Genomic DNA, 24,492 nt, shown 5'->3' on the forward strand with positions numbered 1-24,492 from the left:
CTCCTAACTTCACTTCACATGTCACAACAAAATGCCCACTGCTCGAGCCAGCAGGAAACATCAAGGCAGCTCAAGGAATACAACTGCACTTGCAGTTCTAACAACATCAACCCGAACTAGCATTTCCTTCTTCTGATATACATATTTATAGAGAGATTTTTAATGATCGGTGCTTAGCAGAAAGGAGATACTTAGGGCAAAAGGTTTACTTTTTGCACACTGTAGATCATTACTGGAAAGATAGACTCTATCTGCATATTTACACATCATTTTGAATATGACTCAGAAATGTCATACCTTTTTTTGAACAAATTATTACATGGTTTGTGAGAACGTCTAATTCAGCACTACAGCTTCTGCTTTCATTCTCCATGCCTGAAAACATAATCTTCCATATGAAACAACAAAAGACTAGGAATTTTTTGTTTTTTTTGAGTGATGGCATTGAAATGTGCAGTAAGAAATAAAGTACCTTTGTCATACATAAAAAGGATAACGCAAGTCACCTCCGAGTTCATTCACCCCACAGAGGAATTCTGTCTTCACCCACTTTCCTCTATGTGATCACTAAGCTACTCCACAACTTGCAATACCTTTACAACATACGACAGGGTGTGTTTTATCCCACACATCCATTCAAACATATATCTTTTCTGCTCAGACATAAAACAAACACATTTCTCCATTCCTATCCTAGCAGTGGAGAAAATGCTCTGCTGTGGTACTTGAACAGGTGGCGGAGTAAAGTTTGTTGGAATTGGTTATTTTATCAGCACGCTTCAGTGCTAATGTTGTTAAGAAGGAAGACCCTTAGGAAACTAGATAAACATCTCCAAAATACATCTTCTTCCACCCCAGAAAGAACTCAAACCCACAATCCCTTTGTGAGTATTTGACTGCCTTAGAATTAGGCCAACGGGGTTGCACAGGAGTGCTGTTAACCAATAGCTACAAACACTTTCTACAAATACGACACATATTCTCCATGTTTGTTGCTCCAACTCAGGTATAAAAGAAGTTCATATCATCTTTAAAGAGTCCCCAGCTGTGGTGATTAAAGTTTGAAATGGCTGCATTTAAGGGAACTAGTTAATCCATCATGCTTCAGTCCCACTGTTCTTACGAGTGAAGGACCTGGTGTGGCAGACTCCTACGATATAATTTGGCCATCTTGTTTGTTCACAATATATGCACTCTTAAGGGAACAACAGGTAGTACTAACAAAGTATTACAATCTGCGCCAAATGTATGCTCTAGGTTTGGAAAATTAGAGTTGGGCAAGGCTAAAACGAAACGTCTGCCTTGGCCCTTAGTTGGCATGGCAAATTTTCAAAATAGAGAGAGAACAAGCATCCCAGGCAGTGTCCCAATATCTCTCTAATGTCCTTGTTGAAACCAAAGGTTGTTAAACAGGACATACAATCTAAATCAACTAAAAGCAGACAAGTAAAGCTGACTTTCACAGGTATCCCATCAACTTCTCAGTCTAACAACACCCCGGGTGTTTTGAAAAATCTCTTTAACTGCCATCATTGAAACAACACCCTGCCCTCCCTAAACTCAGTTTGGTTTCTAAGACTAGGGGCCCAGCGATAGTAGCATAAAATAGGGTGCACTGTCTTCCCATCTGCTGCACTTTTTTTGAGAAATACTTTTTTATCAACATAGCAGTTTCACATGGTATTTTTTTATTATTCAACAGTTTATACATTCAAGTGGTGAAATAAGTACATGTTTTAATGCTAAATGGGAGACTGCCTGCGAGTGCTATCCAAAGGAGGACATAAAAAATGTCTAGCCAGAAAGGTGGGTTGAAATCCCATTCTCCAGACTGGTCCCAAGAGTAGGATATGTGGGCAAATGTTTTTGAGTTCCAGCACTTGTGTTTTGAAGGTAGATTGATGTTCCATAGCTGCAAAGTCTATGTAAAGCAAGGGCTGAATTGTGTGGTTTGTGCTTTGAAAATGTAAAAGTCAAGAGCTGAATGTACAGAGTTTCACCCCAGATGGGACTTGAACCCACAATCCCTGGCTTAGGAGGCCAGTGCCTTATCCATTAGGCCACTGGGGGCACGTTGATACTGCTCTCCCCTGTCCTCCAAATACAAGATCCACTCCCTATCATGTGGTCTCTACCGCAGTTTAAGTCTATGGAATCACTTATACAATACATTCACAACAAGCAATCCATGGATAACTCCCCTCTCTTTAAAGTCCTTACAACTATTCAAATATCTAATATACCCTCACCTGGAAGAACAACACAATGCGGACGCTAAACTCTCCTAACTTCACTTCACATGTCACAACAAAATGCCCACTGCTCGAGCCAGCAGGAAACATCATGGCAGCTCAAGGAATACAACTGCACTTGCAGTTCTAACAACATCAACCCGAACTAGCATTTCCTTCTTCTGATATAAATATTTATAGAGAGATTTTTAATGATCGGTGCTTAGCAGAAAGGAGATACTTATGGCAAAAGGTTTACTTTTTGCACACTGTAGATCATTACTGGAAAGATAGACTCTATCTGCATATTTACACATCATTTTTAATATGACTCAGAAATGTCATGCCTTTTTTTGAACAAATTATTACATGGTTTGTGAGAACGTCTAATTCAGCACTACAGCTTCTGCTTTCATTCTCCATGCCTGAAAACATAATCTTTCATATGAAACAACAAAAGACTAGGAATTTTTTGTTTTTTTTGAGTGATGGCATTGAAATTTGCAGTAAGAAATAAAGTACCTTTGTCATACATAAAAAGGATAACGCAAGTCACCTCCGAGTTCATCCACCCCACAGAGGAATTCTGTCTTCACCCACTTTCCTCTATGTGATCACTAAGCTACTCCACAACTTGCAATACCTTTACAACATACGACAGGGTGTGTTTTATCCCACACATCCATTCAAACATATATCTTTTCTGCTCAGACATAAAACAAGCACATTTCTCCATTCCTATCCTAGCAGTGGAGAAAATGCTCTGCTGTGGTACTTGAACAGGTGGCGGAGTAAAGTTTGTTGGAACTGGTTATTTTATCAGCACGCTTCAGTGCTAATGTTGTTAAGAAGGAAGACCCTTAGGAAACTAGATAAACATCTCCAAAATACATCTTCTTCCACCCTAGAAAGAACTCCAACCCACAATCCCTTTGTGAGTATTTGACTGCCTTACCCATTAGGCCAACGGGGTTGCACAGGAGTGCTGTTAACCAATAGCTACAAACACTTTCTAAAAATACGACACATATTCTACATGTTTGTCGCTCCCACTCAGGTATAAAAGAAGTTCATATCACCTTTAAAGAGTCCCCAGCTGTGGTGATTAAAGTTTGAAATGGCTGCATTTAAGGGAACTAGTTAATCCATCATGCTTCAGTCCCACTGTTCTTACGAGTGAAGGACCTGGTGTGGCAGACTCCTACGATATAATTTGACCATCTTGTTTGTTCACAATATATGCACTCTTAAGGGAACAACAGGTAGTACTAACAAAGTATTACAATCTGCGCCAAATGTATGCTCTAGGTTTGGAAAATTAGAGTTGGGCAAGGCTAAAACGAAACGTCTGCCTTGGCCCTTAGTTGGCATGGCAAATTTTCAAAATAGAGAGAGAACAAGCATCCCAGGCAGTGTCCCAATATCTCTCTAATGTCCTTGTTGAAAACAAAGGTTGTTAAACAGGACATACAATCTAAATCAACTAAAAGCAGACAAGTAAAGCTGCCTTTCACAGGTGTCCCATCAACTTCTCAGTCTAACAACACCCCGGGTGTTTTGAAAAATCTCTTTAACTGCCATCATTGAAACAACACCCTGCCCTCCCTAAACTCAGTTTGGTTTCTAAGACTAGGGGCCCAGCGATAGTAGCATAAAATAGGGTGCACTGTCTTCCCATCTGCTGCACTTTTTTTGAGAAATACTTCTTTATCAACATAGCAGTTTCACATGGTATTTTTTTATTATTCAACAGTTTATACATTCAAGTGGTGAAATAAGTACATGTTTTAATGCTAAATGGGAGACTGCCTGCGAGTGCTATCCAAAGGAGGACATAAAAAATGTCTAGCCAGAAAGGTGGGTTGAAATCCCATTCTCCAGACTGGGCCCAAGAGAAGGATATGTAGGCAAATGTTTTTGAGTTCCAGCACTTGTGTTTTGAAGGTAGATTGATGTTCCATAGCTGCAAAGTCTATGTAAAGCAAGGGCTGAATTGTGTGGTTAGTGCTTTGAAAATGTAAAAGTCAAGAACTGAATGTACAGAGTTTCACCCCAGATGGGACATGAACCCACAATCACTGGCTTAGGAGGCCAGTGCCTTATCCATTAGGCCACTGGGGCCACGTTGATACCGCTCTCCCCGTGCTCCAAATACAAGATCCACTCCCTATCATGTGGTCTCTACCGCAGTTTAAGTCTTTGGAATCACTTATACAATACATTCACAACAAGCAATCCATGGATAGCTCCCCTCTCTTTAAAGTCCTTACAACTATTCAAATATCTAATATACCCTCAACTGGAAGAACAACACAATGCGGACGCTAAACTCTCCTAACTTCACTTCACATGTCACAACAAAATGCCCACTGCTCGAGCCAGCAGGAAACATCAAGGCAGCTCAAGGAATACAACTGCACTTGCAGTTCTAACAACATCAACCCGAACTAGCATTTCCTTCTTCTGATATACATATTTATAGAGAGATTTTTAATGATCAGTGCTTAGCACAAAGGAGATACTTATGGCAAAAGGTTTACTTTTTGCAACCTGTAGATCATTACTGGAAAGATAGACTCTATCTGCATATTTACACATCATTTTTAATATGACTCAGAAATGTCATGCCTTTTTTTGAACAAGTTATTACATGGTTTGTGAGAACGTCTAATTCAGCACTACAGCTTCTGCTTTCATTCTCCATGCCTGAAAACATAATCTTCCATATGAAACAACAAAAGACTAGGATTTTTTTGTTTTTTTTGAGTGATGGCATTGAAATGTGCAGTAAGAAATAAAGTACCTTTGTCATACATAAAAAGGATAACGCAAGTCACTTCCGAGTTCATTCACCCCACAGAGGAATTCTGTCTTCACCCACTTTCCTCTAGGTGATCACTAAGCTACTCCACAACTTGCAATACCTTTACAACATACGACAGGGTGTGTTTTATCCCACATATCCATTCAAACATATATCTTTTCTGCTCAGACATAAAACAAGCACATTTCTCCATTCCTATCCTAGCAGTGGAGAAAATGCTCTGCTGTGGTACTTGAACAGGTGGCGGAGTAAAGTTTGTTGGAATTGGTTATTTTATCAGCACGCTTCAGTGCTAATGTTGTTAAGAAGGAAGACGCTTAGGAAACTAGATAAACATCTCCAAAATACATCTTCTTCCACCCCAGAAAGAACTCCAACCCACAATCCCTTTGTGAATATTTGATTGCCTTACCCATTAGGCCAACGGGGTTGCACAGGAGTGCTGTTAACCAATAGCTACAAACACTTTCTAAAAATACGACACATATTCTACATGTTTGTCGCTCCCACTCAGGTATAAAAGAAGTTCATATCACCTTTAAAGAGTCCCCAGCTGTGGCGATTAAAGTTTGAAATGGCTGCATTTAAGGGAACTAGTTAATCCATCATGCTTCAGTCCCACTGTTCTTACGAGTGAAGGACCTGGTGTGGCAGACTCCTACGATATAATTTGGCCATCTTGTTTGTTCACAATATATGCACTCTTAAGGGAACAACAGGTAGTACTAACAAAGTATTACAATCTGCGCCAAATGTATGCTCTAGGTTTGGAAAATTAGAGTTGGGCAAGGCTAAAACGAAACGTCTGCCTTGGCCCTTAGTTGCATGGCAAATTTTCAAAATAGAGGGAGAACAAGCATCCCAGGCAGTGTCCCAATATCTCTCTAATGTCCTTGTTGAAAACAAAGGTTGTTAAACAGGACATACAATCTAAATCAACTAAAAGCAGACAAGTAAAGCTGCCTTTCACAGGTGTCCCATCAACTTCTCAGTCTAACAACACCCCGGGTGTTTTGAAAAATCTATTTAACTGCCATCATTGAAACAACACCCTGCCCTCCCTAAACTCAGTTTGGTTTCTAAGACTAGGGGCCCAGCGATAGTAGCATAAAATAGGGTGCACTGTCTTCCCATCTGCTGCACTTTTTTTGAGAAATACTTCTTTATCAACATAGCATTTTCACATGGTATTTTTAATTATCCAACAGTTTATACATTCAAGTGGTGAAATAAGTACATGTTTGTTTTAATGCTAAATGGGAGACTGCCTGCGAGTGCTATCCAAAGGAGGACATAAAAAATGTCTAGCCAGAAAGGTGGGTTGAAATCCCATTCTCCAGACTGGGCCCAAGAGAAGGATATGTAGGCAAATGTTTTTGAGTTCCAGCACTTGTGTTTTGAAGGTAGATTGATGATCCATAGCTGCAAAGTCTATGTAAAGCAAGGGCTGAATTGTGTGGTTTGTGCTTTGAAAAGGTAAAAGTCAAGAGCTGAATGTACAGAGTTTCACCCCAGACGGGAGTTGAACCCACAATCCCTGGCTTAGGAGGCCAGTGCCTTATCCATTAGGCCACTGGGGCCACGTTGATACTGCTCTCCCCTGTCCTCCAAATACAAGTTCCACTCCCTATCATGTGGTCTCTACCGCAGTTTAAGTCTATGGAATCACTTATACAATACATTCACAACAAGCAATCCATGGATAACTCCCCTCTCTTTAAAGTCCTTACAACTATTCAAATATCTAATATACCCTCACCTGGAAGAACAACACAATGCGGACGCTAAACTCTCCTAACTTCACTTCACATGTCACAACAAAATGCCCACTGCTCGAGCCAGCAGGAAACATCATTGCAGCTCAAGGAATACAACTGCACTTGCAGTTCTAACAACATCAACCCGAACTAGCATTTCCTTCTTCTGATATAAATATTTATAGAGAGATTTTTAATGATCGGTGCTTAGCAGAAAGGAGATACTTATGGCAAAAGGTTTACTTTTTGCACACTGTAGATCATTACTGGAAAGATAGACTCTATCTGCATATTTACACATCATTTTTAATATGACTCAGAAATGTCATGCCTTTTTTGGAACAAACTATTACATGGTTTGTGAGAACGTCTAATTCAGCACTACAGCTTCTGCTTTCATTCTCCAAGCCTGAAAACATAATCTTCCATATGAAACAACAAAAGACTAGGAATTTTTTGTTTTTTTTGAGTGATGGCATTGAAATGTGCAGTAAGAAATAAAGTACCTTTGTCATACATAAAAAGGATAACGCAAGTCACCTCCGAGTTCATTCACCCCACAGAGGAATTCTGTCTTCACCCACTTTCCTCTATGTGATCACTAAGCTACTCCACAACTTGCAATACCTTTACAACATACGACAGGGTGTGTTTTATCCCACACATCCATTCAAACATATATCTTTTCTGCTCAGACATAAAACAAGCACATTTCTCCATTCCTATCCTAGCAGTGGAGAAAATGCTCTGCTGTGGTACTTGAACAGGTGGCGGAGTAAAGTTTGTTGGAATTGGTTATTTTATCAGCACGCTTCAGTGCTAATGTTGTTAAGAAGGAAGACCCTTAGGAAACTAGATAAACATCTCCAAAATACATCTTCTTCCACCCCAGAAAGAACTCAAACCCACAATCCCTTTGTGAGTATTTGACTGCCTTAGAATTAGGCCAATGGGGTTGCACAGGAGTGCTGTTAACCAATAGCTACAAACACTTTCTAAAAAACGACACATATTCTCCATGTTTGTCTCTCCAACTCAGGTATAAAAGAAGTTCATATCACCTTTAAAGAGTCCCCAGCTGTGGTGATTAAAGTTTGAAATGGCTGCATTTAAGGGAACTAGTTAATCCATCATGCTTCAGTCCCACTGTTCTTACGAGTGAAGGACCTGGTGTGGCAGACTCCTACGATATAATGTGGCCATCTTGTTTGTTCTCAATATATGCACTCTTAGGGGAACAACAGGTAGTACTAACAAAGTATTACAATCAACACCAAATGTATGCTCTAGGTTTGGAAAATTAGAGTTGGGCCAGGCTAAAACTAAACGTCTGCCTTGGCCCTTAGTTGGCATGGCAAATTTTCAAAATAGAGAGAGGACAAGCATCCCAGGCAGTGTCCCAATATCTCTCTAATGTCCTTGTTGAAACCAAAGGTTGTTAAACAGGACATACAATCTACATCAACTAAAAGCAGACAGGTAAAGCTGCCTTTCACAGGTGTCCCATCAACTTCTCAGTCAAACAACACCCCAGGTGTTTTGAAAAATCTATTTAACTGCCATCATTGAAACACCACCCTGCCCTCCCTAAACTCAGTTTGGTTTCTAAGACTAGGGGCCCAGCGATAGTAGCATAAAATAGGGTGCACTGTCTTCCCATCTGCTGCACTTTTTTTGAGAAATACTTCTTTATCAACATAGCAGTTTCACATGGTATTTTTAATTATTCAACAGTTTATACATTCAAGTGGTGAAATAAGTACATGTTTTAATGCTAAATGGGATCTGCCTGCGAGTGCTATCCAAAGGAGGACATAAAAAATGTCTAGCCAGAAAGGTGGGTTGAAATCCCATTCTCCAGACTAGGCCCAAGAGTAGGATATGTAGGCAAATGTTTTTGAGTTCCAGCACTTGTGTTTTGAAGCTAGATTGATGTTCCATAGCTGCAAAGTCTATGTAAAGCAAGGGCTGAATTGTGTGGTTTGTGCTTTGAAAATGTAAAAATCCAGAGCTGAATGTACAGAGTTTCACCCCAGATGGGTCTTGAACCCAAAATCCCTGGCTTAGGAGGCCAGTGCCTTATCCATTAGGCCACGTTGATACTGCTCTCCCCTGTCCTCCAAATACAAGATCCACTCCCTATCATGTGGTCTCTACCGCAGTTTAAGTCTATGGAATCACTTATACAATACATTCACAACAAGCAATCCATGGATAACTCCCCTCTCTTTAAAGTCCTTACAACTATTCAAATATCTAATATACCCTCACCTGGAAGAACAACACAATGCGGACGCTAAACTCTCCTAACTTCACTTCACATGTCACAACAAAATGCCCACTGCTCGAGCCAGCAGGAAACATCAAAGCAGCTCAAGGAATACAACTGCACTTGCAGTTCAAACAACATCAACCCGCACTAGTATTTCCTTCTTCTGATATACATATTTATAGAGAGATTTTTAATGATCGGTGCTTAGCAGAAAGGAGATACTTATGGCAAAAGGTTTACTTTTTGCACACTGTAGATCATTACTGGAAAGATAGACTCTATCTGCATATTTACACATCATTTTTAATATGACTCAGAAATGTCATGCCTTTTTTTGAACAAGTTATTACATGGTTTGTGAGAACGTCTAATTCAGCACTACAGCTTCTGCTTTCATTCTCCATGCCTGAAAACATAATCTTCCATATGAAACAACAAAAGACTAGGATTTTTTAGTTTTTTTTGAGTGATGGCATTGAAATGTGCAGTAAGAAATAAAGTACCTTTGTCATACATAAAAAGGATAACGCAAGTCACCTCCGAGTTCATTCACCCCACAGAGGAATTCTGTCTTCACCCACTTTCCTCTAGGTGATCACTAAGCTACTCCACAACTTGCAATACCTTTACAACATACCACAGGGTGTGTTTTATCCCACACATCCATTCAAACATATATCTTTTCTGCTCAGACATAAAACAAGCACATTTCTCCATTCCTATCCTAGCAGTGGAGAAAATGCTCTGCTGTGGTACTTGAACAGGTGGCGGAGTAAAGTTTGTTGGAATTGGTTATTTTATCAGCACGCTTCAGTGCTAATGTTGTTAAGAAGGAAGACGCTTAGGAAACTAGATAAACATCTCCAAAATACATCTTCTTCCACCCCAGAAAGAACTCCAACCCACAATCCCTTTGTGAATATTTGACTGCCTTACCCATTAGGCCAACGGGGTTGCACAGGAGTGCTGTTAACCAATAGCTACAAACACTTTCTAAAAATACGACACATATTCTACATGTTTGTCGCTCCCACTCAGGTATAAAAGAAGTTCATATAACCTTTAAAGAGTCCCCAGCTGTGGTGATTAAAGTTTGAAATGGCTGCATTTAAGGGAACTAGTTAATCCATCATGCTTCAGTCCCACTGTTCTTACGAGTGAAGGACCTGGTGTGGCAGACTCCTACGATATAATTTGGCCATCTTGTTTGTTCACAATATATGCACTCTTAAGGGAACAACAGGTAGTACTAACAAAGTATTACAATCTGCGCCAAATGTATGCTCTAGGTTTGGAAAATTAGAGTTGGGCAAGGCTAAAACGAAACCTCTGCCTTGGCCCTTAGTTGGCATGGCAAATTTTCAAAATAGAGAGAGAACAAGCATCCCAGGCAGTGTCCCAATATCTCTCTAATGTCCTTGTTGAAAACAAAGGTTGTTAAACAGGACATACAATCTAAATCAACTAAAAGCAGACAAGTAAACCTGCCTTTCACAGGTGTCCCATCAACTTCTCAGTCTAACAACACCCCGGGTGTTTTGAAAAATCTATTTAACTGCCATCATTGAAACAACACCCTGCCCTCCCTAAACTCAGTTTGGTTTCTAAGACTAGGGGCCCAGCGATAGTAGCATAAAATAGGGTGCACTGTCTTCCCATCTGCTGCACTTTTTTTGAGAAATACTTCTTTATCAACATAGCAGTTTCACATGGTATTTTTTTATTATTCAACAGTTTAAACATTCAAGTGGTGAAATAAGTACATGTTTTAATGCTAAATGGGAGACTGCCTGCGAGAGCTATCCAAAGGAGGACATAAAAAATGTCTAGCCAGAAAGGTGGGTTGAAATCCCATTCTCCAGACTGGGCCCAAGAATAGGATATGTAGGCAAATGTTTTTGAGTTCCAGCACTTGTGTTTTGAAGGTAGATTGATGTTCCATAGCTGCAAAGTCTATGTAAAGCAAGGGCTGAATTGTGTGGTTTGTGCTTTGAAAATGTAAAAGTCAAGAGCTGAATGTACAGAGTTTCACCCCAGATGGGACTTGAACCCACAATGCCTGGCTTAGGAGGCCAGTGCCTTATCCATTAGGCCACTGGGGCCACGTTGATACTGCTCTCCCCGTGCTCCAAATACAAGATCCACTCCCTATCATGTGGTCTCTACCGCAGTTTAAGTCTTTGGAATCACTTATACAATACATTCACAACATGCAATCCATGGATAACTCCCCTCTCTTTAAAGTCCTTACAACTATTCAAATATCTAATATACCCTCACCTGGAAGAACAACACAATGCGGACGCTAAACTCTCCTAACTTCACTTCACATGTCACAACAAAATGCCCACTGCTCGTGCCAGCAGGAAACATCAAGGCAGCTCAAGGAATACAACTGCACTTGCAGTTCTAACAACATCAACCCGAACTAGCATTTCCTTCTTCTGATATACATATTTATAGAGAGATTTTTAATGATCGGTGCTTAGCAGAAAGGAGATACTTATGGCAAAAGGTTTACTTTTTGCACACTGTAGATCATTACTGGAAAGATAGACTCTATCTGCATATTTACACATCATTTTTAATATGACTCAGAAATGTCATGCCTTTTTTTGAACAAATTATTACATGGTTTGTGAGAACGTCTAATTCAGCACTACAGCTTCTGCTTTCATTCTCCATGCCTGAAAACATAATCTTCCATATGAAACAACAAAAGACTAGGAATTTTTTGTTTTTTTTGAGTGATGGCATTGAAATGTGCAGTAAGAAATAAAGTACCTTTGTCATACATAAAAAGGATAACGCAAGTCACCTCCGAGTTCATTCACCCCACAGAGGAATTCTGTCTTCACCCACTTTCCTCTATGTGATCACTAAGCTACTCCACAACTTGCAATACCTTTACAACATACGACAGGGTGTGTTTTATCCCAATCATCCATTCAAACATATATCTTTTCTGCTCAGACATAAAACAAGCACATTTCTCCATTCCTATCCTAGCAGTGGAGAAAATGCTCTGCTGTGGTACTTGAACAGGTGGCGGAGTAAAGTTTGTTGGAATTGGTTATTTTATCAGCACGCTTCAGTGCTAATGTTGTTAAGAAGGAAGACCCTTAGGAAACTAGATAAACATCTCCAAAATACATCTTCTTCCACCCCAGAAAGAACTCAAACCCACAATCCCTTTGTGAGTATTTGACTGCCTTAGAATTAGGCCAACGGGGTTGCACAGGAGTGCTGTTAATCAATAGCTACAAACACTTTCTAAAAATACAACACATATTCTACATGTTTGTCGCTCCCACTCAGGTATAAAAGAAGTTCATATCACCTTTAAAGAGTCCCCAGCTGTGGTGATTAAATTGTGAAATGGCTTCATTTAAGGGAACTAGTTAATCCATCATGCTTCAGTCCCACTGTTCTTACGAGTGAAGGACCTGGTGTGGCAGACTCCTACGATATAATTTGGCCATCTTGTTTGTTCTCAATATATGCACTCTTAAGGGAACAACAGGTAGTACTAACAAAGTATTACAATCTGCGCCAAATGTATGCTCTAGGTTTGGAAAATTAGAGTTGGGCAAGGCTAAAACTAAACGTCTGCCTTGGCCCTTAGTTGGCATGGCAAATATTCAAAATAGAGAGAGGACAAGCATCCCAGGCAGTGTCCCAATATCTCTCTAATGTCCTTGTTGAAACCAAAGGTTGTTAAACAGGACATACAATCTACATCAACTAAAAGCAGACAAGTAAAGCTGCCTTTCACAGGTGTCCCATCAACTTCTCAGTCTAACAACACCCCGGGTGTTTTGAAAAATCTATTTAACTGCCATCATTGAAACAACACCCTGCCCTCCCTAAACTCAGTTTGGTTTCTAAGACTAGGGGCCCAGCGATAGTAGCATAAAATAGGGTGCACTGTCTTCCCATCTGCTGCACTTTTTTTGAGAAATACTTCTTTATCAACATAGCAGTTTCACATGGTGTTTTTAATTATTCAACAGTTTATACATTCAAGTGGTGAAATAAGTACATGTTTTAATGCTAAATGGGAGACTGCCTGCGAGTGCTATCCAAAGGAGGACATAAAAAATGTCTAGCCAGAAAGGTGGGTTGAAATCCCATTCTCCAGACTGGGCCCAAGAGAAGGATATGTAGGCAAATGTTTTTGAGTTCCAGCACTTGTGTTTTGAAGGTAGATTGATGTTCCATAGCTGCAAAGTCTATGTAAAGCAAGGGCTGAATTGTGTGGTTTGTGCTTTGAAAATGTAAAAGTCAAGAGCTGAACGTACAGAGTTTCACCCCAGATGGGACTCGAACCCACAATCCCTGGCTTAGGAGGCCAGTGCCTTATCCATTAGGCCACTGGGGCCACGTTGATGCGGTGCTCCCCTGTGCTCCACATACAACATTCACTCCCTATCATGTGGTCTCTACCGCAGTTTAAGTCTATGGAATCACTTATACAATACATTCACAACAAGCAATCCATGGATAACTCCCCTCTCTTTAAAGTCCTTACAACTATTCAAATATCTAATATACCCTCACCTGGAAGAACAACACAATGCGGACGCTAAACTCTCCTAACTTCACTTCACATGTCACAACAAAATGCCCACTGCTCGAGCCAGCAGGAAACATCAAGGCAGCTCAAGGAATACAACTGCACTTGCAGTTCTAACAACATCAACCCGAACTAGCATTTCCTTCTTCTGATATACATATTTATAGAGAGATTTTTAATGATCGGTGCTTAGCAGAAAGGAGATACTTAGGGCAAAAGGTTTACTTTTTGCACACTGTAGATCATTACTGGAAAGATAGACTCTATCTGCATATTTACACATCATTTTGAATATGACTCAGAAATGTCATACCTTTTTTTGAACAAATTATTACATGGTTTGTGAGAACGTCTAATTCAGCACTACAGCTTCTGCTTTCATTCTCCATGCCTGAAAACATAATCTTCCATATGAAACAACAAAAGACTAGGAATTTTTTGTTTTTTTTGAGTGATGGCATTGAAATGTGCAGTAAGAAATAAAGTACCTTTGTCATACATAAAAAGGATAACGCAAGTCACCTCCGAGTTCATTCACCCCACAGAGGAATTCTCTCTTCACCCACTTTCCTCTATGTGATCACTAAGCTACTCCACAACTTGCAATACCTTTACAACATACGACAGGGTGTGTTTTATCCCACACATCCATTCAAACATATATCTTTTCTGCTCAGACATAAAACAAACACATTTCTCCATTCCTATCCTAGCAGTGGAGAAAATGCTCTGCTGTGGTACTTGAACAGGTGGCGGAGTAAAGTTTGTTGGAATTGGTTATTTTATCAGCACGCTTCAGTGCTAATGTTGTTAAGAAGGAAGACCCTTAGGAAACTAGATAAACATCTCCAAAATACATCTTCTTCCACCCCAGAAAGAACTCAAACCCACAATCCCTTTGTGAGTATTTGACTGCCTTAGAATTAGGCCAACGGGGTTGCACAGGAGTGCTGTTAATCAATAGCTACAAACACTTTCTAAAAATACAACACATATTCTACATGTTTGTCGCTCCCACTCAGGTATAAAAGAAGTTCATATCACCTTTAAAGAGTCCCCAGCTGTGGTGATTAAAGTTTGAAATGGCTTCATTTAAGGGAACTAGTTAATCCATCATGCTTCAGTCCCACTGTTCTTACGAGTGAAGGACCTGGTGTGGCAGACTCCTACGATATAATTTGGCCATCTTGTTTGTTCTCAATATATGCACTCTTAAGGGAACAACAGGTAGTACTAACAAAGTATTACAATCTGCGCCAAATGTATGCTCTAGGTTTGGAAAATTAGAGTTGGGCAAGGCTAAAACTAAACGTCTGCCTTGGCCCTTAGTTGGCATGGCAAATTTTCAAAATAGAGAGAGGACAAGCATCCCAGGCAGTGTCCCAATATCTCTCTAATGTCCTTGTTGAAACCAAAGGTTGTTAAACAGGACATACAATCTACATCAACTAAAAGCAGACAAGTAAAGCTGCCTTTCACAGGTGTCCCATCAACTTCTCAGTCTAACAACACCCCGGGTGTTTTGAAAAATCTATTTAACTGCCATCATTGAAACAACACCCTGCCCTCCCTAAACTCAGTTTGGTTTCTAAGACTAGGGGCCCAGCGATAGTAGCATAAAATAGGGTGCACTGTCTTCCCATCTGCTGCACTTTTTTTGAGAAATACTTCTTTATCAACATAGCAGTTTCACATGGTGTTTTTAATTATTCAACAGTTTATACATTCAAGTGGTGAAATAAGTACATGTTTTAATGCTAAATGGGAGACTGCCTGCGAGTGCTATCCAAAGGAGGACATAAAAAATGTCTAGCCAGAAAGGTGGGTTGAAATCCCATTCTCCAGACTGGGCCCAAGAGAAGGATATGTAGGCAAATGTTTTTGAGTTCCAGCACTTGTGTTTTGAAGGTAGATTGATGTTCCATAGCTGCAAAGTCTATGTAAAGCAAGGGCTGAATTGTGTGGTTTGTGCTTTGAAAATGTAAAAGTCAAGAGCTGAACGTACAGAGTTTCACCCCAGATGGGACTCGAACCCACAATCCCTGGCTTAGGAGGCCAGTGCCTTATCCATTAGGCCACTGGGGCCACGTTGATGCTGCTCTCCCCTGTGCTCCACATACAAGATTCACTCCCTATCATGTGGTCTCTACCGCAGTTTAAGTCTATGGAATCACTTATACAATACATTCACAACAAGCAATCCATGGATAACTCCCCTCTCTTTAAAGTCCTTACAACTATTCAAATATCTAATATACCCTCACCTGGAAGAACAACACAATGCGGACGCTAAACTCTCCTAACTTCACTTCACATGTCACAACAAAATGCCCACTGCTCGAGCCAGCAGGAAACATCAAGGCAGCTCAAGGAATACAACTGCACTTGCAGTTCTAACAACATCAACCCGAACTAGCATTTCCTTCTTCTGATATACATATTTATAGAGAGATTTTTAATGATCGGTGCTTAGCAGAAAGGAGATACTTAGGGCAAAAGGTTTACTTTTTGCACACTGTAGATCATTACTGGAAAGATAGACTCTATCTGCATATTTACACATCATTTTGAATATGACTCAGAAATGTCATACCTTTTTTTGAACAAATTATTACATGGTTTGTGAGAACGTCTAATTCAGCACTACAGCTTCTGCTTTCATTCTCCATGCCTGAAAACATAATCTTCCATATGAAACAACAAAAGACTAGGAATTTTTTGTTTTTTTTGAGTGATGGCATTGAAATGTGCAGTAAGAAATAAAGTACCTTTGTCATACATAAAAAGGATAACGCAAGTCACCTCCGAGTTCATTCACCCCACAGAGGAATTCTGTCTTCACCCACTTTCCTCTATGTGATCACTAAGCTACTCCACAACTTGCAATACCTTTACAACATACGACAGGGTGTGTTTTATCCCACACATCCATTCAAACATATATCTTTTCTGCTCAGACATAAAACAAACACATTTCTCCATTCCTATCCTAGCAGTGGAGAAAATGCTCTGCTGTGGTACTTGAACAGGTGGCGGAGTAAAGTTTGTTGGAATTGGTTATTTTATCAGCACGCTTCAGTGCTAATGTTGTTAAGAAGGAAGACCCTTAGGAAACTAGATAAACATCTCCAAAATACATCTTCTTCCACCCCAGAAAGAACTCAAACCCACAATCCCTTTGTGAGTATTTGACTGCCTTAGAATTAGGCCAACGGGGTTGCACAGGAGTGCTGTTAACCAATAGCTACAAACACTTTCTACAAATACGACACATATTCTCCATGTTTGTTGCTCCAACTCAGGTATAAAAGAAGTTCATATCATCTTTAAAGAGTCCCCAGCTGTGGTGATTAAAGTTTGAAATGGCTGCATTTAAGGGAACTAGTTAATCCATCATGCTTCAGTCCCACTGTTCTTACGAGTGAAGGACCTGGTGTGGCAGACTCCTACGATATAATTTGGCCATCTTGTTTGTTCACAATATATGCACTCTTAAGGGAACAACAGGTAGTACTAACAAAGTATTACAATCTGCGCCAAATGTATGCTCTAGGTTTGGAAAATTAGAGTTGGGCAAGGCTAAAACGAAACGTCTGCCTTGGCCCTTAGTTGGCATGGCAAATTTTCAAAATAGAGAGAGAACAAGCATCCCAGGCAGTGTCCCAATATCTCTCTAATGTCCTTGTTGAAACCAAAGGTTGTTAAACAGGACATACAATCTAAATCAACTAAAAGCAGACAAGTAAAGCTGACTTTCACAGGTATCCCATCAACTTCTCAGTCTAACAACACCCCGGGTGTTTTGAAAAATCTCTTTAACTGCCATCATTGAAACAACACCCTGCCCTCCCTAAACTCAGTTTGGTTTCTAAGACTAGGGGCCCAGCGATAGTAGCATAAAATAGGGTGCACTGTCTTCCCATCTGCTGCACTTTTTTTGAGAAATACTTTTTTATCAACATAGCAGTTTCACATGGTATTTTTTTATTATTCAACAGTTTATACATTCAAGTGGTGAAATAAGTACATGTTTTAATGCTAAATGGGAGACTGCCTGCGAGTGCTATCCAAAGGAGGACATAAAAAATGTCTAGCCAGAAAGGTGGGTTGAAATCCCATTCTCCAGACTGGTCCCAAGAGTAGGATATGTGGGCAAATGTTTTTGAGTTCCAGCACTTGTGTTTTGAAGGTAGATTGATGTTCCATAGCTGCAAAGTCTATGTAAAGCAAGGGCTGAATTGTGTGGTTTGTGCTTTGAAAATGTAAAAGTCAAGAGCTGAATGTACAGAGTTTCACCCCAGATGGGACTTGAACCCACAATCCCTGGCTTAGGAGGCCAGTGCCTTATCCATTAGGCCACTGGGGGCACGTTGATACTGCTCTCCCCTGTCCTCCAAATACAAGATCCACTCCCTATCATGTGGTCTCTACCGCAGTTTAAGTCTATGGAATCACTTATACAATACATTCACAACAAGCAATCCATGGATAACTCCCCTCTCTTTAAAGTCCTTACAACTATTCAAATATCTAATATACCCTCACCTGGAAGAACAACACAATGCGGACGCTAAACTCTCCTAACTTCACTTCACATGTCACAACAAAATGCCCACTGCTCGAGCCAGCAGGAAACATCATGGCAGCTCAAGGAATACAACTGCACTTGCAGTTCTAACAACATCAACCCGAACTAGCATTTCCTTCTTCTGATATAAATATTTATAGAGAGATTTTTAATGATCGGTGCTTAGCAGAAAGGAGATACTTATGGCAAAAGGTTTACTTTTTGCACACTGTAGATCATTACTGGAAAGATAGACTCTATCTGCATATTTACACATCATTTTTAATATGACTCAGAAATGTCATGCCTTTTTTTGAACAAATTATTACATGGTTTGTGAGAACGTCTAATTCAGCACTACAGCTTCTGCTTTCATTCTCCATGCCTGAAAACATAATCTTTCATATGAAACAACAAAAGACTAGGAATTTTTTGTTTTTTTTGAGTGATGGCATTGAAATTTGCAGTAAGAAATAAAGTACCTTTGTCATACATAAAAAGGATAACGCAAGTCACCTCCGAGTTCATCCACCCCACAGAGGAATTCTGTCTTCACCCACTTTCCTCTATGTGATCACTAAGCTACTCCACAACTTGCAATACCTTTACAACATACGACAGGGTGTGTTTTATCCCACACATCCATTCAAACATATATCTTTTCTGCTCAGACATAAAACAAGCACATTTCTCCATTCCTATCCTAGCAGTGGAGAAAATGCTCTGCTGTGGTACTTGAACAGGTGGCGGAGTAAAGTTTGTTGGAACTGGTTATTTTATCAGCACGCTTCAGTGCTAATGTTGTTAAGAAGGAAGACCCTTAGGAAACTAGATAAACATCTCCAAAATACATCTTCTTCCACCCTAGAAAGAACTCCAACCCACAATCCCTTTGTGAGTATTTGACTGCCTTACCCATTAGGCCAACGGGGTTGCACAGGAGTGCTGTTAACCAATAGCTACAAACACTTTCTAAAAATACGACACATATTCTACATGTTTGTCGCTCCCACTCAGGTATAAAAGAAGTTCATATCACCTTTAAAGAGTCCCCAGCTGTGGTGATTAAAGTTTGAAATGGCTGCATTTAAGGGAACTAGTTAATCCATCATGCTTCAGTCCCACTGTTCTTACGAGTGAAGGACCTGGTGTGGCAGACTCCTACGATATAATTTGACCATCTTGTTTGTTCACAATATATGCACTCTTAAGGGAACAACAGGTAGTACTAACAAAGTATTACAATCTGCGCCAAATGTATGCTCTAGGTTTGGAAAATTAGAGTTGGGCAAGGCTAAAACGAAACGTCTGCCTTGGCCCTTAGTTGGCATGGCAAATTTTCAAAATAGAGAGAGAACAAGCATCCCAGGCAGTGTCCCAATATCTCTCTAATGTCCTTGTTGAAAACAAAGGTTGTTAAACAGGACATACAATCTAAATCAACTAAAAGCAGACAAGTAAAGCTGCCTTTCACAGGTGTCCCATCAACTTCTCAGTCTAACAACACCCCGGGTGTTTTGAAAAATCTCTTTAACTGCCATCATTGAAACAACACCCTGCCCTCCCTAAACTCAGTTTGGTTTCTAAGACTAGGGGCCCAGCGATAGTAGCATAAAATAGGGTGCACTGTCTTCCCATCTGCTGCACTTTTTTTGAGAAATACTTCTTTATCAACATAGCAGTTTCACATGGTATTTTTTTATTATTCAACAGTTTATACATTCAAGTGGTGAAATAAGTACATGTTTTAATGCTAAATGGGAGACTGCCTGCGAGTGCTATCCAAAGGAGGACATAAAAAATGTCTAGCCAGAAAGGTGGGTTGAAATCCCATTCTCCAGACTGGGCCCAAGAGAAGGATATGTAGGCAAATGTTTTTGAGTTCCAGCACTTGTGTTTTGAAGGTAGATTGATGTTCCATAGCTGCAAAGTCTATGTAAAGCAAGGGCTGAATTGTGTGGTTAGTGCTTTGAAAATGTAAAAGTCAAGAACTGAATGTACAGAGTTTCACCCCAGATGGGACATGAACCCACAATCACTGGCTTAGGAGGCCAGTGCCTTATCCATTAGGCCACTGGGGCCACGTTGATACCGCTCTCCCCGTGCTCCAAATACAAGATCCACTCCCTATCATGTGGTCTCTACCGCAGTTTAAGTCTTTGGAATCACTTATACAATACATTCACAACAAGCAATCCATGGATAGCTCCCCTCTCTTTAAAGTCCTTACAACTATTCAAATATCTAATATACCCTCAACTGGAAGAACAACACAATGCGGACGCTAAACTCTCCTAACTTCACTTCACATGTCACAACAAAATGCCCACTGCTCGAGCCAGCAGGAAACATCAAGGCAGCTCAAGGAATACAACTGCACTTGCAGTTCTAACAACATCAACCCGAACTAGCATTTCCTTCTTCTGATATACATATTTATAGAGAGATTTTTAATGATCAGTGCTTAGCACAAAGGAGATACTTATGGCAAAAGGTTTACTTTTTGCAACCTGTAGATCATTACTGGAAAGATAGACTCTATCTGCATATTTACACATCATTTTTAATATGACTCAGAAATGTCATGCCTTTTTTTGAACAAGTTATTACATGGTTTGTGAGAACGTCTAATTCAGCACTACAGCTTCTGCTTTCATTCTCCATGCCTGAAAACATAATCTTCCATATGAAACAACAAAAGACTAGGATTTTTTTGTTTTTTTTGAGTGATGGCATTGAAATGTGCAGTAAGAAATAAAGTACCTTTGTCATACATAAAAAGGATAACGCAAGTCACTTCCGAGTTCATTCACCCCACAGAGGAATTCTGTCTTCACCCACTTTCCTCTAGGTGATCACTAAGCTACTCCACAACTTGCAATACCTTTACAACATACGACAGGGTGTGTTTTATCCCACATATCCATTCAAACATATATCTTTTCTGCTCAGACATAAAACAAGCACATTTCTCCATTCCTATCCTAGCAGTGGAGAAAATGCTCTGCTGTGGTACTTGAACAGGTGGCGGAGTAAAGTTTGTTGGAATTGGTTATTTTATCAGCACGCTTCAGTGCTAATGTTGTTAAGAAGGAAGACGCTTAGGAAACTAGATAAACATCTCCAAAATACATCTTCTTCCACCCCAGAAAGAACTCCAACCCACAATCCCTTTGTGAATATTTGATTGCCTTACCCATTAGGCCAACGGGGTTGCACAGGAGTGCTGTTAACCAATAGCTACAAACACTTTCTAAAAATACGACACATATTCTACATGTTTGTCGCTCCCACTCAGGTATAAAAGAAGTTCATATCACCTTTAAAGAGTCCCCAGCTGTGGCGATTAAAGTTTGAAATGGCTGCATTTAAGGGAACTAGTTAATCCATCATGCTTCAGTCCCACTGTTCTTACGAGTGAAGGACCTGGTGTGGCAGACTCCTACGATATAATTTGGCCATCTTGTTTGTTCACAATATATGCACTCTTAAGGGAACAACAGGTAGTACTAACAAAGTATTACAATCTGCGCCAAATGTATGCTCTAGGTTTGGAAAATTAGAGTTGGGCAAGGCTAAAACGAAACGTCTGCCTTGGCCCTTAGTTGCATGGCAAATTTTCAAAATAGAGGGAGAACAAGCATCCCAGGCAGTGTCCCAATATCTCTCTAATGTCCTTGTTGAAAACAAAGGTTGTTAAACAGGACATACAATCTAAATCAACTAAAAGCAGACAAGTAAAGCTGCCTTTCACAGGTGTCCCATCAACTTCTCAGTCTAACAACACCCCGGGTGTTTTGAAAAATCTATTTAACTGCCATCATTGAAACAACACCCTGCCCTCCCTAAACTCAGTTTGGTTTCTAAGACTAGGGGCCCAGCGATAGTAGCATAAAATAGGGTGCACTGTCTTCCCATCTGCTGCACTTTTTTTGAGAAATACTTCTTTATCAACATAGCAGTTTCACATGGTATTTTTAATTATTCAACAGTTTATACATTCAAGTGGTGAAAAAAGTACATGTTTTAATGCTAAATGGGAGACTGCCTGCGAGAGCTATCCAAAGGAGGACATAAAAAATGTCTAGCCAGAAAGGTGGGTTGAAATCCCATTCTCCAGACTGGCCCAAGAGAAGGATATGTAGGCAAATGTTTTTGAGTTCCAGCACTTGTGTTTTGAAGGTAGATTGATGTTCCATAGCTGCAAAGTCTCTGTAAAGCAAGGGCTGAATTGTGTGGTTTGTGCTTTGAAAATGTAAAAGTCAAGAGCTGAATGTACAGAGTTTCACCCCAGATGGGACTTGAACCCACAATGCCTGGCTTAGGAGGCCAGTGCCTTATCCATTAGGCCACTGGGGCCACGTTGATACTGCTCTCCCCGTGCTCCAAATACAAGATCCACTCCCTATCATGTGGTCTCTACCGCAGTTTAAGTCTTTGGAATCACTTATACAATACATTCACAACATGCAATCCATGGATAACTCCCCTCTCTTTAAAGTCCTTACAACTATTCAAATATCTAATATACCCTCACCTGGAAGAACAACACAATGCGGACGCTAAACTCTCCTAACTTCACTTCACATGTCACAACAAAATGCCCACTGCTCGAGCCAGCAGGAAACATCAAGGCAGCTCAAGGAATACAACTGCACTTGCAGTTCTAACAACATCAACCCGAGCTAGCATTTCCTTCTTCTGATATACATATTTATAGAGAGATTTTTAATGATCGGTGCTTAGCAGAAAGGAGATACTTATGGCAAAAGGTTTACTTTTTGCACACTGTAGATCATTACTGGAAAGATAGACTCTATCTGCATATTTACACATCATTTTTAATATGACTCAGAAATGTCATGCCTTTTTTTGAACAAATTATTACATGGTTTGTGAGAACGTCTAATTCAGCACTACAGCTTCTGCTTTCATTCTCCATGCCTGAAAACATAATCTTCCATATGAAACAACAAAAGACTAGGAATTTTTTGTTTTTTTTGAGTGATGGCATTGAAATGTGCAGTAAGAAATAAAGTACCTTTGTCATACATAAAAAGGATAACGCAAGTCACCTGCGAGTTCATTCACCCCACAGAGGAATTCTGTCTTCACCCACTTTCCTCTATGTGATCACTAAGCTACTCTACAACTTGCAATACCTTTACAACATACGACAGGGTGTGTTTTATCCCAATCATCCATTCAAACATATATCTTTTCTGCTCAGACATAAAACAAGCACATTTCTCCATTCCTATCCTAGCAGTGGAGAAAATGCTCTGCTGTGGTACTTGAACAGGTGGCGGAGTAAAGTTTGTTGGAATTGGATATTTTATCAGCACGCTTCAGTGCTAATGTTGTTAAGAAGGAAGACCCTTAGGAAACTAGATAAACATCTCCAAAATACATCTTCTTCCACCCCAGAAAGAACTCAAACCCACAATCCCTTTGTGAGTATTTGACTGCCTTAGAAATAGGCCAACGGGGTTGCACAGGAGTGCTGTTAATCAATAGCTACAAACACTTTCTAAAAATACAACACATATTCTACATGTTTGTCGCTCCCACTCAGGTATAAAAGAAGTTCATATCACCTTTAAAGAGTCCCCAGCTGTGGTGATTAAAGTTTGAAATGGCTTCATTTAAGGGAACTAGTTAATCCATCATGCTTCAGTCCCACTGTTCTTACGAGTGAAGGACCTGGTGTGGCAGACTCCTACGATATAATTTGGCCATCTTGTTTGTTCTCAATATATGCACTCTTAAGGGAACAACAGGTAGTACTAACAAAGTATTACAATCTGCGCCAAATGTATGCTCTAGGTTTGGAAAATTAGAGTTGGGCAAGGCTAAAACTAAACGTCTGCCTTGGCCCTTAGTTGGCATGGCAAATTTTCAAAATAGAGAGAGGACAAGCATCCCAGGCAGTGTCCCAATATCTCTCTAATGTCCTTGTTGAAACCAAAGGTTGTTAAACAGGACATACAATCTACATCAACTAAAAGCAGACAAGTAAAGCTGCCTTTCACAGGTGTCCCATCAACTTCTCAGTCTAACAACACCCCGGGTGTTTTGAAAAATCTATTTAACTGCCATCATTGAAACAACACCCTGCCCTCCCTAAACTCAGTTTGGTTTCTAAGACTAGGGGCCCAGCGATAGTAGCATAAAATAGGGTGCACTGTCTTCCCATCTGCTGCACTTTTTTTGAGAAATACTTCTTTATCAACATAGCAGTTTCACATGGTGTATTTAATTATTC

The 24,492-nt window shown here is 40.1% G+C and overlaps 9 non-coding genes across 9 annotated transcripts; all 9 read right to left on the bottom strand.

Moving 5' to 3' along the window:
* Nucleotides 1-1,997: 1,997 nt before the first annotated feature.
* TRNAR-CCU (transfer RNA arginine (anticodon CCU)) lies at nucleotides 1,998-2,071 on the bottom strand. Its single transcript has one exon. It is a non-coding gene; the product is annotated as a tRNA-Arg (tRNA).
* A 2,208-nt stretch (nucleotides 2,072-4,279) lies between these two features.
* On the bottom strand, nucleotides 4,280-4,352 carry TRNAR-CCU (transfer RNA arginine (anticodon CCU)). The gene has a single exon. It is a non-coding gene; the product is annotated as a tRNA-Arg (tRNA).
* A 2,210-nt stretch (nucleotides 4,353-6,562) lies between these two features.
* On the bottom strand, nucleotides 6,563-6,635 carry TRNAR-CCU (transfer RNA arginine (anticodon CCU)). Its single transcript has one exon. It is a non-coding gene; the product is annotated as a tRNA-Arg (tRNA).
* Nucleotides 6,636-11,113: 4,478 nt separating this feature from the next.
* Nucleotides 11,114-11,186, bottom strand: TRNAR-CCU (transfer RNA arginine (anticodon CCU)). Its single transcript has one exon. It is a non-coding gene; the product is annotated as a tRNA-Arg (tRNA).
* A 2,206-nt stretch (nucleotides 11,187-13,392) lies between these two features.
* On the bottom strand, nucleotides 13,393-13,465 carry TRNAR-CCU (transfer RNA arginine (anticodon CCU)). Its single transcript has one exon. It is a non-coding gene; the product is annotated as a tRNA-Arg (tRNA).
* A 2,207-nt stretch (nucleotides 13,466-15,672) lies between these two features.
* Nucleotides 15,673-15,745, bottom strand: TRNAR-CCU (transfer RNA arginine (anticodon CCU)). Its single transcript has one exon. It is a non-coding gene; the product is annotated as a tRNA-Arg (tRNA).
* Nucleotides 15,746-17,953: 2,208 nt separating this feature from the next.
* TRNAR-CCU (transfer RNA arginine (anticodon CCU)) lies at nucleotides 17,954-18,027 on the bottom strand. Its single transcript has one exon. It is a non-coding gene; the product is annotated as a tRNA-Arg (tRNA).
* A 2,208-nt stretch (nucleotides 18,028-20,235) lies between these two features.
* Nucleotides 20,236-20,308, bottom strand: TRNAR-CCU (transfer RNA arginine (anticodon CCU)). The gene has a single exon. It is a non-coding gene; the product is annotated as a tRNA-Arg (tRNA).
* A 2,205-nt stretch (nucleotides 20,309-22,513) lies between these two features.
* TRNAR-CCU (transfer RNA arginine (anticodon CCU)) lies at nucleotides 22,514-22,586 on the bottom strand. The gene has a single exon. It is a non-coding gene; the product is annotated as a tRNA-Arg (tRNA).
* Between the last annotated feature and the right edge of the window lie 1,906 nt (nucleotides 22,587-24,492).

The sequence above is a fragment of the Pleurodeles waltl genome, chromosome 7 (assembly GCF_031143425.1).
Source record: "Pleurodeles waltl isolate 20211129_DDA chromosome 7, aPleWal1.hap1.20221129, whole genome shotgun sequence".
NCBI classification, from domain to species: domain Eukaryota; kingdom Metazoa; phylum Chordata; class Amphibia; order Caudata; family Salamandridae; genus Pleurodeles; species Pleurodeles waltl.